Raw genomic sequence first — 11,594 nt, forward strand, 5'->3', positions numbered from 1 at the left:
TACGCTGTCACACTTGTAAAAAAGCATCCCAGTGTCTTATGTATTTTGTTTTGGCTTTCAGCACAAGAAGCTAGGCAACATTTTCAGATGTGTATGCATCTGAAAACATGGCATAAATCACCTGTATCAGTCAGACAAAGAAGGGCAAGACGTACAAACCGTCCGGGAGAGAAATAGAAAGGAGACGCCGTGGATGGATGGATCAGGGAAGGAGCTCTCTGGCGGCATCATGGTGGCCTCCCCGCCCCATCCTGTCGCCACACGTACGTAAGTAAACGATCTCCGTCGTATGGTGGCCTCCCCTCCCGTCTCCAACAGCTAGGCGGTGCGAGAGCCAGACAAAGAACGACAAGACGTACAAATGGGCCGGGAGAGAAATAGAAATGGGACGCCGTGGATGGCTGGATTGAGGGACGAGGAGCTCTCCGGCGACATGGTAGACTCCTGTCCCAGGACATATCATGAGAGAAATAGAGAGGGGTCGGATGCCATGAATGCATATGGGAAGGAGTTCCGGCCGTAAGGTCTCCCATGACATATGTAGGGATCTAGTTGTGAATGGAAGATGGCACAGCCGTAGGTGGAGTTGATGGGATGGATGGATCACGGAAGGAGCTTGCCGACGGATTTGTTCAAGAGGCTAGTAGACGGAAGGACCTCGCCGGTGTCCGAGCGGCCACACCTAGGTAAGCGATCCGGCAGCCATCATGCATGTTGGCCTCCCCTTCCCGTCTCCGTCGCCAAAGTCCAAAGTCATAAGTCACGGCACGCGCTGCCGCCCGCGGCGGTGACCATGGCCTTCTTTTATAGATAGATGGGGGATTGTCAAGTGGGAAGCGGATGGATCCGGGGATGAGCACTGGCTGTGATGGACGGTCGAGATGGTTAGATCGGTGAGCGGATATGTCTCGCGCGCAGATTATACAAGACAAGAGCGTGGGACGCGGGCGGGCGGTTTAGAGGAGGGGATTAATTAGATGACATGCCGCATGCGATCCGACGGAAACGGCCGGTGGCACGATTTGCGTACTTAATTTCTCGTCGCGCGCAAGGGAAGGTTGATTGCGCGCGAGGCATGTGATTGATTGTTTGTTGAGGATTGCGGGCCGCGGCCGCAGGGTGGAGGCATATATGCGTCGTGCGACCGCAACGTATGTTTTTTTTCCCCCAACATATATGCGGCGCGGCGTGCATGATCGAATCCAGGAGGGACTCGCAGTGCCGCGCGCGTACGTGAGGAGGCATGCATTCGCGCCGTTGCATTCGGCTCGCGCGCGCGAGGACGGTATCTGCCGCATGCGTTCGGGTCCGTTGACCAAGTGCATGCGGGGTTGACGCGGCGACTAGGTGAGCCCCGCCTCAGGAGCCACATACGGAGTACCACCTTGTTTCAAATCCCCAGCTCATAAAACATACTACTACGTACCTCGATCTTTCCGATTCCAACGCATCTGCAGAGCCTGAATCGGATCTGTTCCCGTATATACAAAAGGGAGTACTACTCTCATCCGTCCTGGCATCCTTCATGGCTTGCCCCATCATCGGCGTCGTCCACAACAACAACAACGGCCTTTTCTATCTGATGTGCCAAGGCGGCACCATTTTCTCCGTAGACCTCGCTGGACCGGTGCCGGCGGGGCGAACCATCTCGTACCTGATGAGGGAGTTGCGCCCTAGCTATAGAAACTCCTACTACGTCGTCTTCCGCGGCGACGAGCTCCTGGTGGTGACGAGAAACCTCTCGCTGTCGAGGCCTCGCGCGGGGGAGAAGGACGTGTCCACGACGGACATAGTGATCGAGAAGATCACTTTTGAGCTGCCAGCTCTGGTCAGGTTGCCTGGCGTCGGGGACGACTACGCCTTGTTCCTTGGCAACAACGAGCCGATGTGCCTTCCGGTCAAGGACTATCCCATGTTGCGGCCCAACTGCGCCTATCTCGCCGACGACAGTGAGCAGCACTTCCCGCCTATCACGCGCCAAGACGTCGGTATATGGGATTTCAGTAGCGGGAGAATGCACAAGTTCGGTAGCCAACTGCTGCAGCCTTGGCTGGATGAGCGACCTCCTATTTGGATCACCCCTCTCTTTACTAGCTACCTACCTACTCCTCAGTTCTAGCTTTGTCCAGATCATCGAACTAGTTGAAGTTTGAGCAACTTTATACAAGTATCAACATCTACACAACACCAGTCGATCAGTTTTATTAAATTCATCAGTGTGTAGAACTTGGTGGTCAAACTTTGTTTGACTTGGAATAAAGATAGAACATTGGTTATTAAACGGAGAGTGTCACTTCCGGAGTTTTCTGGTTAACAAAGATAGAACAAGTATACTTTTTTTCCCTCCACACCCCACTGGATCGCCCTTTTAAGTTTCAACTGAATGACAGAAAATAATAAAAAAATTAAAAATCTCGAGATGTCCATGTGATATGTCGTCTAGTTAACAAAAAAATGGATTTCTACTCTTTTTTTTACAAAATTGCGTCATGTATTGGTAAAACGGCTTTTCCGGTTGCAAACAACATCAGAAAAAAATGTATAATATATCAAAATGATCGTGGGAAAAAAAATACATGCACAGTGCGTGTAGATACGGATGTACCTAGTATCTAGATACAGATGTACCTAGTTGCATCTGTTGACTAGGTACATCCGTATCTAGATAAAATGGAGTCAATTAAATTAAATTGGAGGGAGTATTTTTTTGTTCAATATAGATAAGAACTCACCCAAACTGGTAATAAAATGTTTTTAAAAGATTTCTTAAAAAGTTTCACACAAATGTGACTTTTGTAGGTTAAATTTGAATTATTTTTATGTAAACTTGAAAGTGATTGTTTTTTTTGCGAAACACACTACAGATGAGACGCTCACAAATACGTACATACACTCGCCCCTATGAACACACGCACACTCTACCCCTATGAGCACCTCTGAGAGTCTGGGTCATAGAAACTGATTCGACGGGTCTTGAGATTGATGAAGTCACCACAATCGCCTCGCTATCGACGAAAACGTCGCCTCCCAGTCAAAAATATTTCTCCTTTATGAGACACCAAAGTGTCAAACCTGTGGTTTGAACTCTAGCGAGTTCGGGTGCCATTGCCCTCTAACCACCCAACCATAGGTCGGTTGTCAACTTGAAAATGATTGTAGGATGTGTAACTTATTGTTAAAAGGGTTAACTAGATAAATGACACTCTACTTTATATGATTTTGGGTACATTTATAAATGGTGAGACTCTTTTTGATACGGAGTAAGAAAATTGTCAGGCATTCGTGTAGTATATTTTGTCCAAGACGTAATTGCCCTGGCTTCATATCTTCCTGCCTTTCCTAGACACACCGCAACCACGAAGAATGGGCGCCACCACCAGAGGGTTGTTAATTTTATTTTATAGCTTTTTGATCATTAACTCTATGCAACTCCGGATGTTCCGGATGTTCTTGTGCTATTGCTATAGCTTTTTGACCATTAATTTTAAGCAACTCGCTCCATCTATTTTCACCATGATGGCTTCCAACCTTTTGCATTGCAAGATTTGATGTCACGCGCGACTATAAAAGGAGACCGGGGCACACCACGCAAAGCAGTTTTTTGGCTGCTCCTGTTTGCTCCGTTTGCTTCTCCTTTTGTCTAGTTTTTCCATTCAATGCGAACAAGCGAAACCCTGTTCACGGAAACTCTCCACCACCGTCACGCCATCGTGCTGCTGGACTAGATCCCATCTATCACATCTCCCCGCTTGCTGGAACAAGGAGGAGGTGCCTTCATCAAGCCGTACGTGTGACCAGTGTACGGAGGTGCTGCCCGATTGCAGCGTCGGAGGGATCGTCATCGCGATCTTGAGATCGGCAAGTGAACGACTACATCAACTATGAAATCTGTTCTCGTTTTCGCTTAGCGATCTACAAGGGTACGTAGATCCAATCCATCTTGTTGCTTTAATCTAGTAGATTAGATTTTGGCGTTTTTCCTAGATTGGATCTTGGTTTTGTTTGTTTGCGGTAGAATTTTTTTCTATGCTACAAACCCATCATCCTACACATGTGCATCGTCGTAACAACCGAGATATGGAGACATTTTTGCAGTCCCATCTTCCCATACCTGAATATTTGCAGTCCCTCTCGAGGTAGCACCAACGGATGTGGTCGACTCCTGGCCGGAGGAGCTACCGTACCGGCGGCACGAGTACTAGAACGCCTCGCCCTCCTCCAAGCTGCTCCGCAAAGAAACCATTTTTCAGTCAAGAAAACGGAATCGGGGAAAAAGGGATTATCATTAGGGTTTGGATACCATACCCGCACGGACGGCCTGCACCACCTCGCCGGCGTGAAAGCACAAGTCGGCCGCGGGCGAGACGCGGGCAGCAGGTTCGACGGGCGCCGTGCGCCGTCCTACTAGCGCACAAGCGCGCCGGCGAACGAGACGCCGCGACGCAGAGCGGTTCATGGGGGCGCCGCCTCTCCTTGGCGAGTCCATGGCGACGGAGGTCGATCTTTTGCGGTGGGGCTCGGTAGCGGCCGGATCTCGGCCGGATGGAGAAGGGGCGGTGGCAGGCGACGGGGAAGACCGGCGGCGGCGGCGGCGGCGGCGTTCGATCTGGATTTGGTTGGGTAGGAGAAATGTGGGGATCGCGGGAGCCGAATGGAACAAGGGTTTGGGCCACTAGCCCGCCCTATTGGACGACTCCTTCTCCGCTCAAAACGGCCCAAAAACCAAATAAATTCGTTTCGCGCGTGAGACCAAATACTACGCGGGAAGCGCTACTACCGACTTGATTGAGCCTGTCCGACACACTGCATGCATTGATAGGCACGTTCTCTACAAGTACATTCATATATGTTGTGTACATCTTTCTCTATCTTTGATAAAAGAAAATGTGTACATAACTACTATACTAAAGTGCAACAAGCATCTTTTTTGTGAGAGTTTTGAATTACGTTTGGGATTAATGATGAGTTGACACGTAAACTACTCTGTCATTGATTTCTGCAGTGTTTTTTGGTTGTGCAGTTTCGCTGCTGCATTGCAATTTAGAGTAACATATCTTATGTCCTGCTGTTTTTGTGGTCGTTATTTTGGTGCGCCGTTTGGGTGGACATAGCTAAAAAGTGGGCGGACCAGTGGTGGGCCAGTATGAAATCTGTCGTTGGTCAAAGCGGTTCAGCGACACACGTCCAGCGTTCGAGACAGCCCATCCCTGAACGCAATACAACAAGGAAAGGAACCGCTCTCTCCCCCATTCCCCAATTGCTGCCGTGCAAGCCTTTCCCTCGGAGCCGCCGCCTTCCTCTTCCTCCGGCCGCCGCTACCTTCTATCCTCTCCCTGATGAGTCTCTCCTATCACTCCAGAACGCCTGCAGTTGGCTCCAGGTTCGCAAAATATCAGCAACGGGAGCGGCACAAGGGGAGGAGGGGCATCTCGCCGGGTTCCCTAGGCCGGCCATGGCATCGCGATGCCGCAAAGATCTGGCCTCCGCGCAAACTCGGGAAGGAGACGGGACGGTGGCGACGTTGTCAGCATGGAGGTGGGACGGCGAGCAGGGTGAGCTAGGTGGGGCACCTGGGAGCCTTCCGACGGCCAGCACAGAGCGGGGATTTCCGGCGTCGGAGCCGCTCCCACCGGCCACCACGTCGTCCTCCTCTGCTTTGTTCTTTGCTGGACCCGTTCAGCCTGCCGCTGCCCTCTGCTTTTTTTTATGTCTGGCCGCTTCGTATCTTTGCTGCTCTGTACATTGCATCGCCATCTTAGCTATTTCCTTCTGTAGATTGCAAGGTACTCCACCTCTTCCTTTTTTACTCCCCACAATTTTACTGCTGCTATTTTCGATTTTACTGTTATCTATTAAATTTGAGGATTTAAGGTTCTCACACTGATCTCTGAACTCATCCATATCTTTCAATGTGCAGGGATATTTGGACCTGATGAGAAGATGGAGCGAAGCTAAAGTGTGGCCAGTTTGAGAGAAATACATGGATTTCAACTTGGCATCTCAACCTAGATGTGACCAATAAAGTTGTGATGTTCCGTCAGTAGGCTTCAGAAACATCCTCGCATTTTCTTCCAATCTTCAGAAATATCTGCTATCTGTTCATCAACATCAAATGCTGACAGCGTATGTATTTTATTCAGCCTCAGCACACAGCAGGAATATACTTGGAGGCTGATCTGCACCTGCCAATCAGTGCTCTTCAATATAGGACGATGAAAAATAATGCGGTACGCATTTCTTTAGATTACTTCAGAGTTAATAACCTTACTATACCAGCTATTTGTATCCGGTGTTCAACATGTGAGGAAAATATTGGCCTCTTTTACGCAGTTTCCCGAAATTGCAAAAGAGGTTTTTCATTGCGATTCAGTAGTATCTAGGATTATTTACAACAATACCTTTTGTAGATCAGGATTTATTGTGCAATACTTCAACATGAAAAAGGAAATATCTCATTAGTTTGCTTCTCCTAAAGTAAGAGGTTGTGTCCAACTTTGGAATCTATGGCCAGATGTACATTTTCAACCGTGGATCCGCAACTCATTTAGTCATTTTCATGCTACAAAGTACAAATCCTTCAAGATGAAAATTGTTCGCATGGCTCCACCTAGACATGAAGGTGTCACGACTCATATGCTGACTATCAGAGGGTGTGATTACAACCATGCATGTCGCATTACCAACAAAGAGTTTCTGCCTTTATGGTAGAAAAAATATTCCAAATTTATAATGTCTTTAGTGTAAGGTTTCATTACAATGCCTGTGCAGTAGATGCCTTAGCATACCATTGTCCTTTGGCTTCAAATTTTATGTTGGACAGAACAAGCTTCAGTTGTTATATTTTCCTCTGGTTGCAGGCATTAGGTAGTGAATTCATTTTCAAATCAGCCCATTACCATGGAGTTTTCTCCTATGAAAGGATGACAGTTTCTTTCTTATTTTTCTTGGGATCAGCTTTAAATGTTGTACCTTCAGGACAAAATAAAGAAGCAGATTCCAGAGAGTATTCAGTATGTTATGCTTCCAGTTGTGGTACATGTTAATGTTACTGCTCCATTAAGCTAATTACCGAAGGGGGGTAGTGTTAGCAAAACTGCTTCGGCATGGTTACTTCATTTAATTTGGTAGCATCTTCTAACTATTACTGTATACTAAGCAATTGTGTTTTCATTCAGAGTAGTGTAGATACCTGTTCTTTAATTTTATCTAGAGTAGTATATACAAGTTAATACTTAGTTTATTTCGCAGTCAGTTAACATGCTTAAAAAAATCATCCGCTTGATCCGTTTTTGTGCGTATTGAATTAATGTGAGCTTTGCACCCAAGTTCAGATGGTATGTACGACTCCTGAAGGTATTTATTTTTTGACAACCTTCATCATGTTTTCTCTATTCTTTGATTTATAGGTTATATTACATTGAAAATCATATCAAGAGAAGCATCAACGTATATTTCTTCAGTTCAAAGTTGGGCTATCTCTTATTCCAGGTTATCAAAAGACAAAAGGCTAATGTATGTAATCTAGAGACAATTGGATTTAGGGGGGGGAGGCTAAATTATTCACTATATTTTCCATTTGTACCGATGGGATTCTGATTATATCTTTACTTGCAAGCGAAGGAATTTTCAGGTACGGTTGTATGCACTTATTCAGATATCCTTTTCTGTTTGTAAAATATTATATTATTCAGTGAATTGCATGCTTATTTTCTGAATTTCTGCTTCTGTTCACTGGCCTATACATCTAGATAGACCAGGGATTTGGTGCTACCTCTTTTGAGTATATGTACAGTACAGAGTCTAATGCTTATATATCAACTATGTGTTAGCTTGGTTGTTCAGACTCTTTGGTATGCTTCCCAATTGATGTCGTTTGGTCTTCATTATCCATGCCTAATCCCCCAAAGTTTAGATGTTTCTACCTTTTGATGTGTTGTTTTTGGTATATGCAACTTATAGTGGTTGGTATATTCAGGACGGAGTATCAATTCTCATTTCCGCACCATTTGTTCACACAAAACAATTTCAATCGGAGCTTGATTATTAGTGTATTATACTCATATTATGAGATTTGGTAAATTGCAGGTATATCAAGCGACAAGGAGATAGAGAGGGTGCCAACGCTGGACCTAGAGTCAGGAGGCTCTTCCACTTCCAGCAGGGGTGTCCCAGACCGCTGCCAGAGGGTTACGTCGACAATGCAAGTGCATGGTGGTACGTTGCCGTGGATGTTCCCAGGCTGACAAGGAGCACAACGTACTCAAAAGGTGTGAATGTCATTCCAGTATTGCACATAATTCAGTCCGAGTTTCTAAAACTGCAGCGCCTCTTAGTACTTGACTTGGATATTTAGTTTACTTATTGAGGGAAAGAAACTTATGTGATATCTAGATGACAACAGTATGCATACCAATGTTGTGTGAGCATGTTTTGGATTCAGTGCTTGGTGGTGGTCCAGGGTTATTCTGTTCAGACAAGACAATATTGATTTTCATGGTATGATGTTTATTAACTTGGAACTGGTCGTATCTTTTAGTGATGTTTTGGCTCCGTTCTTGATACTGGATATTTTTGCATGTTTCTTAGCTTCACATTGATGGTTACTTGCAGCTATGGAGTTGATGAATCATTCAACGCATTTGCAAAAGTTGAAATTTCTTTCTTACTATCTTTTGTTTCCGCAAGTTTCTATCTTTGGTATTGAGTGTCTTGCTGTTTTAATTCTGTATTGATCCGTTACATGAGATGAAATGATGAACTGTACTTGGTCACATGAAATATCTATGTTGGTTTAATTTCTATGATCATCTCTTATATGTGGATATGAAGCGATGAATTATACTTTGTCCCATGAAATATCTATCTTGGTACGTATCCGTTGCTATATTAGTTCTGTGATCATGTGTTCCACACACGGATAAATCTGATCACTTCAATTATCTACCTATGGTATGTGTCTTTGGTATTTTAGTTCTGTAATGATCTCACTTGATGTATGAAATAGAAGATAGCAAGCGTAGAAAGTTTTATACAAAAAAATAGGGACAACAACAATTTGATACTCTGTCCCCAACCCATTTTACGATGAATTCATCCGAGCATGTAACACGTTCAAGTTTGTGCTTAGCTGATTGCGACAATATTTCCCACTGTTCTTCCTTTACATTAAGTTCTTGATACTTCTCTTATGATGACACGATAAATTTTGTATCATCTGCTCTTTTATCGCCTTGACAATAGCAGAAAATATCTCAAGCGTGTTATAGTAACATTTAATCACGATTATGACAGAACTGTGTGTGTGTGCTTGCAACTGCAGTAACTCCACCATGAAGTTGAGGCCATTACTCTTGGCTAGATGTAGAAACTGAAGATGGCCTTTTGAGAAGAAAGACTTTATTCAGTTCTATGACTCAGGGATTCAGGTACATGTGAAGGGGAAATCTGAAGCTATAACACTTAAGAAGTCTCAGGTATGGTACAAATGCTTATGTAATTTGTAATCTTCTTTTAGTACATGGAAAGTGTTTCGACCTTTGTTACATCCCCGTGCACGAGAAGTTGGTTCTTTATCTTGAAGCTCTATGGTTGTCAGATGAATATTAGCAAGCTGCATCCTCCGTAGATGGGTAGTTAGTATGACCCAATTGTTAACAAGTACGATTTATATATTCTTTATATGATCACATAAAAAAGGAAAATGGGTAGTCAGTACACTTCTATGACCTAACTGTTAATAAGATATTATTCCATTATTTTGTAGTGTGCATGTTTGTCTTGAGATCTGGAGCACTTCTCCGGCTTGAACCCCATGGGAGGTTGGTCCAACCGTCAATGTCTGCCCTTTCATCCCGCCGCCGCCCCTGAATCAGTGAGTGGCAGGCTTAAGCACCCGAATTCGGTCGGCTATAAGGACCTGCAGCAGCAGGATGCGCTGAAGCCCCACCCGATAACTGCTCACGACCCATTCCCGCCGCGAAAACTGCCTGTGGATCAGGCGTCCCCCCCTAAGTTTTTTTTCTGCAAATGGAAAGTGCATCATTATGTTTGTTCTCAACCCAGTTAGCCGATTCGTGTGCATATGATTTCCAAGCCCATATCAGCATGACACTAAAGGTTCTGTTTTGTACAACTTAAGAGTTGTGTTCTTTTCTATGGGATGTAGCATATGAGCATTGCTCCCAAGAAGTGTTTGCGCAGTAATACAATATGAACTGTATGTAATTTTGTACTATGATGTACCCTTATTTTTCTTGAAGCATAGACCTGTATGTAATTTTGTCCACTGTTGTACCATCATTTTTCTTAAAGAGCATGTAAGCTCAGTACACACCTTTGATCTTTGAAATTGAATCAATGTTGTCTGTCACGTTATGTTGTTGGTGAGCGATGCTAGCTTTCTGTATTATGGCTATCACAAAATGTTAGGCGATTGATTTTTTGAGATTGTAGCGTGTGCCTCTGCGTGAGATATGCTACATCTTGCTAGCTAGATGTTCAATAAAACTTTCTTTTAATCGTCCAGATGGTTTGTACCCTACACTGTGCTGGTCTGTACAACTTGAGAAAGAAGTATCCAAGCTGATGAAACAAACATTCTGTTTAGAGATGTCAACTATGTCTACACCTGCCATTCAAGTTATGTACGTACCCATGGACACCATCAATATACCATAATATTAAGCTCTTCAGTATCCATGTAAAATATTTATACCTCTGCCTACTGTTCGAGACATTGGTGTTGTTCTCACATTAATAAGAAAGGTAGCTCTCAGAAAAAACTAAACTCTCCGCCCTAATGGACTATTGTATGCGTGCCCGGCATCCCCTAGCGTTGAGGCATGGGTGACGACAGTAGCAAAGCAATGGATTCCGCCTCCTCCTGAGTATTGGGCAAAGGTTAATGTCGATGCGACGTTTAATCAGGAAACGAGTGACTCGAGTGTTGGAGTAATTGTAAGAGACTGCAGGGGCCTGGTTATCTACGCGGCTGCACGCCCTATTCCAATATGTGTGTCAGCGGTAGAAGCTGAGGCCCTGGCGTGCCTACAAGGTGCAAAGGCAGCTCTAGAGAAAGTACACATGCCAATAATCTTAGAGGCTGACAATGCGGAAGTCGTCACGGCTCTCCAACGACAAGTATCAAACCGTGCGAGTTGGTCTCCAGTGATGGCGGAGATAAGGGTTTGAACGTATCCAGCAGGTGCAAGTGCACAAAGTAGAGAGAGTTCGTAATAGGGAGGCACATGATTTAGCTAAACTGGCAATGAGTTCGAGAGTTGATTCGGAGTGGATCCTCCATACTCCTCCGATGATTTCAGAACTATTACGTCAAGAATGTAATCCCATGTTTCGATAATTAATAAAACTCTCTTTACCCTAAAAAAAAATCATCATTAAGCTTAAATTTTCATGCACCTTATTTCAGCAATCACTATATACAAATCCATAACCATCAATCTTGAAACCCAGCTGTTTAAACAAGAAAATAGTGATTACTTTTATTAATTTAAATATAGTCTTAAAAATATTACAACAATCACATCACAACACAAGATCGGCGCGGCGTGCCGCCGCGCCCATCCACTGCTAGT

The sequence above is a fragment of the Lolium rigidum genome, chromosome 1 (assembly GCF_022539505.1).
Source record: "Lolium rigidum isolate FL_2022 chromosome 1, APGP_CSIRO_Lrig_0.1, whole genome shotgun sequence".
In the NCBI taxonomy this organism is placed as follows: Eukaryota; Viridiplantae; Streptophyta; class Magnoliopsida; order Poales; family Poaceae; genus Lolium; species Lolium rigidum.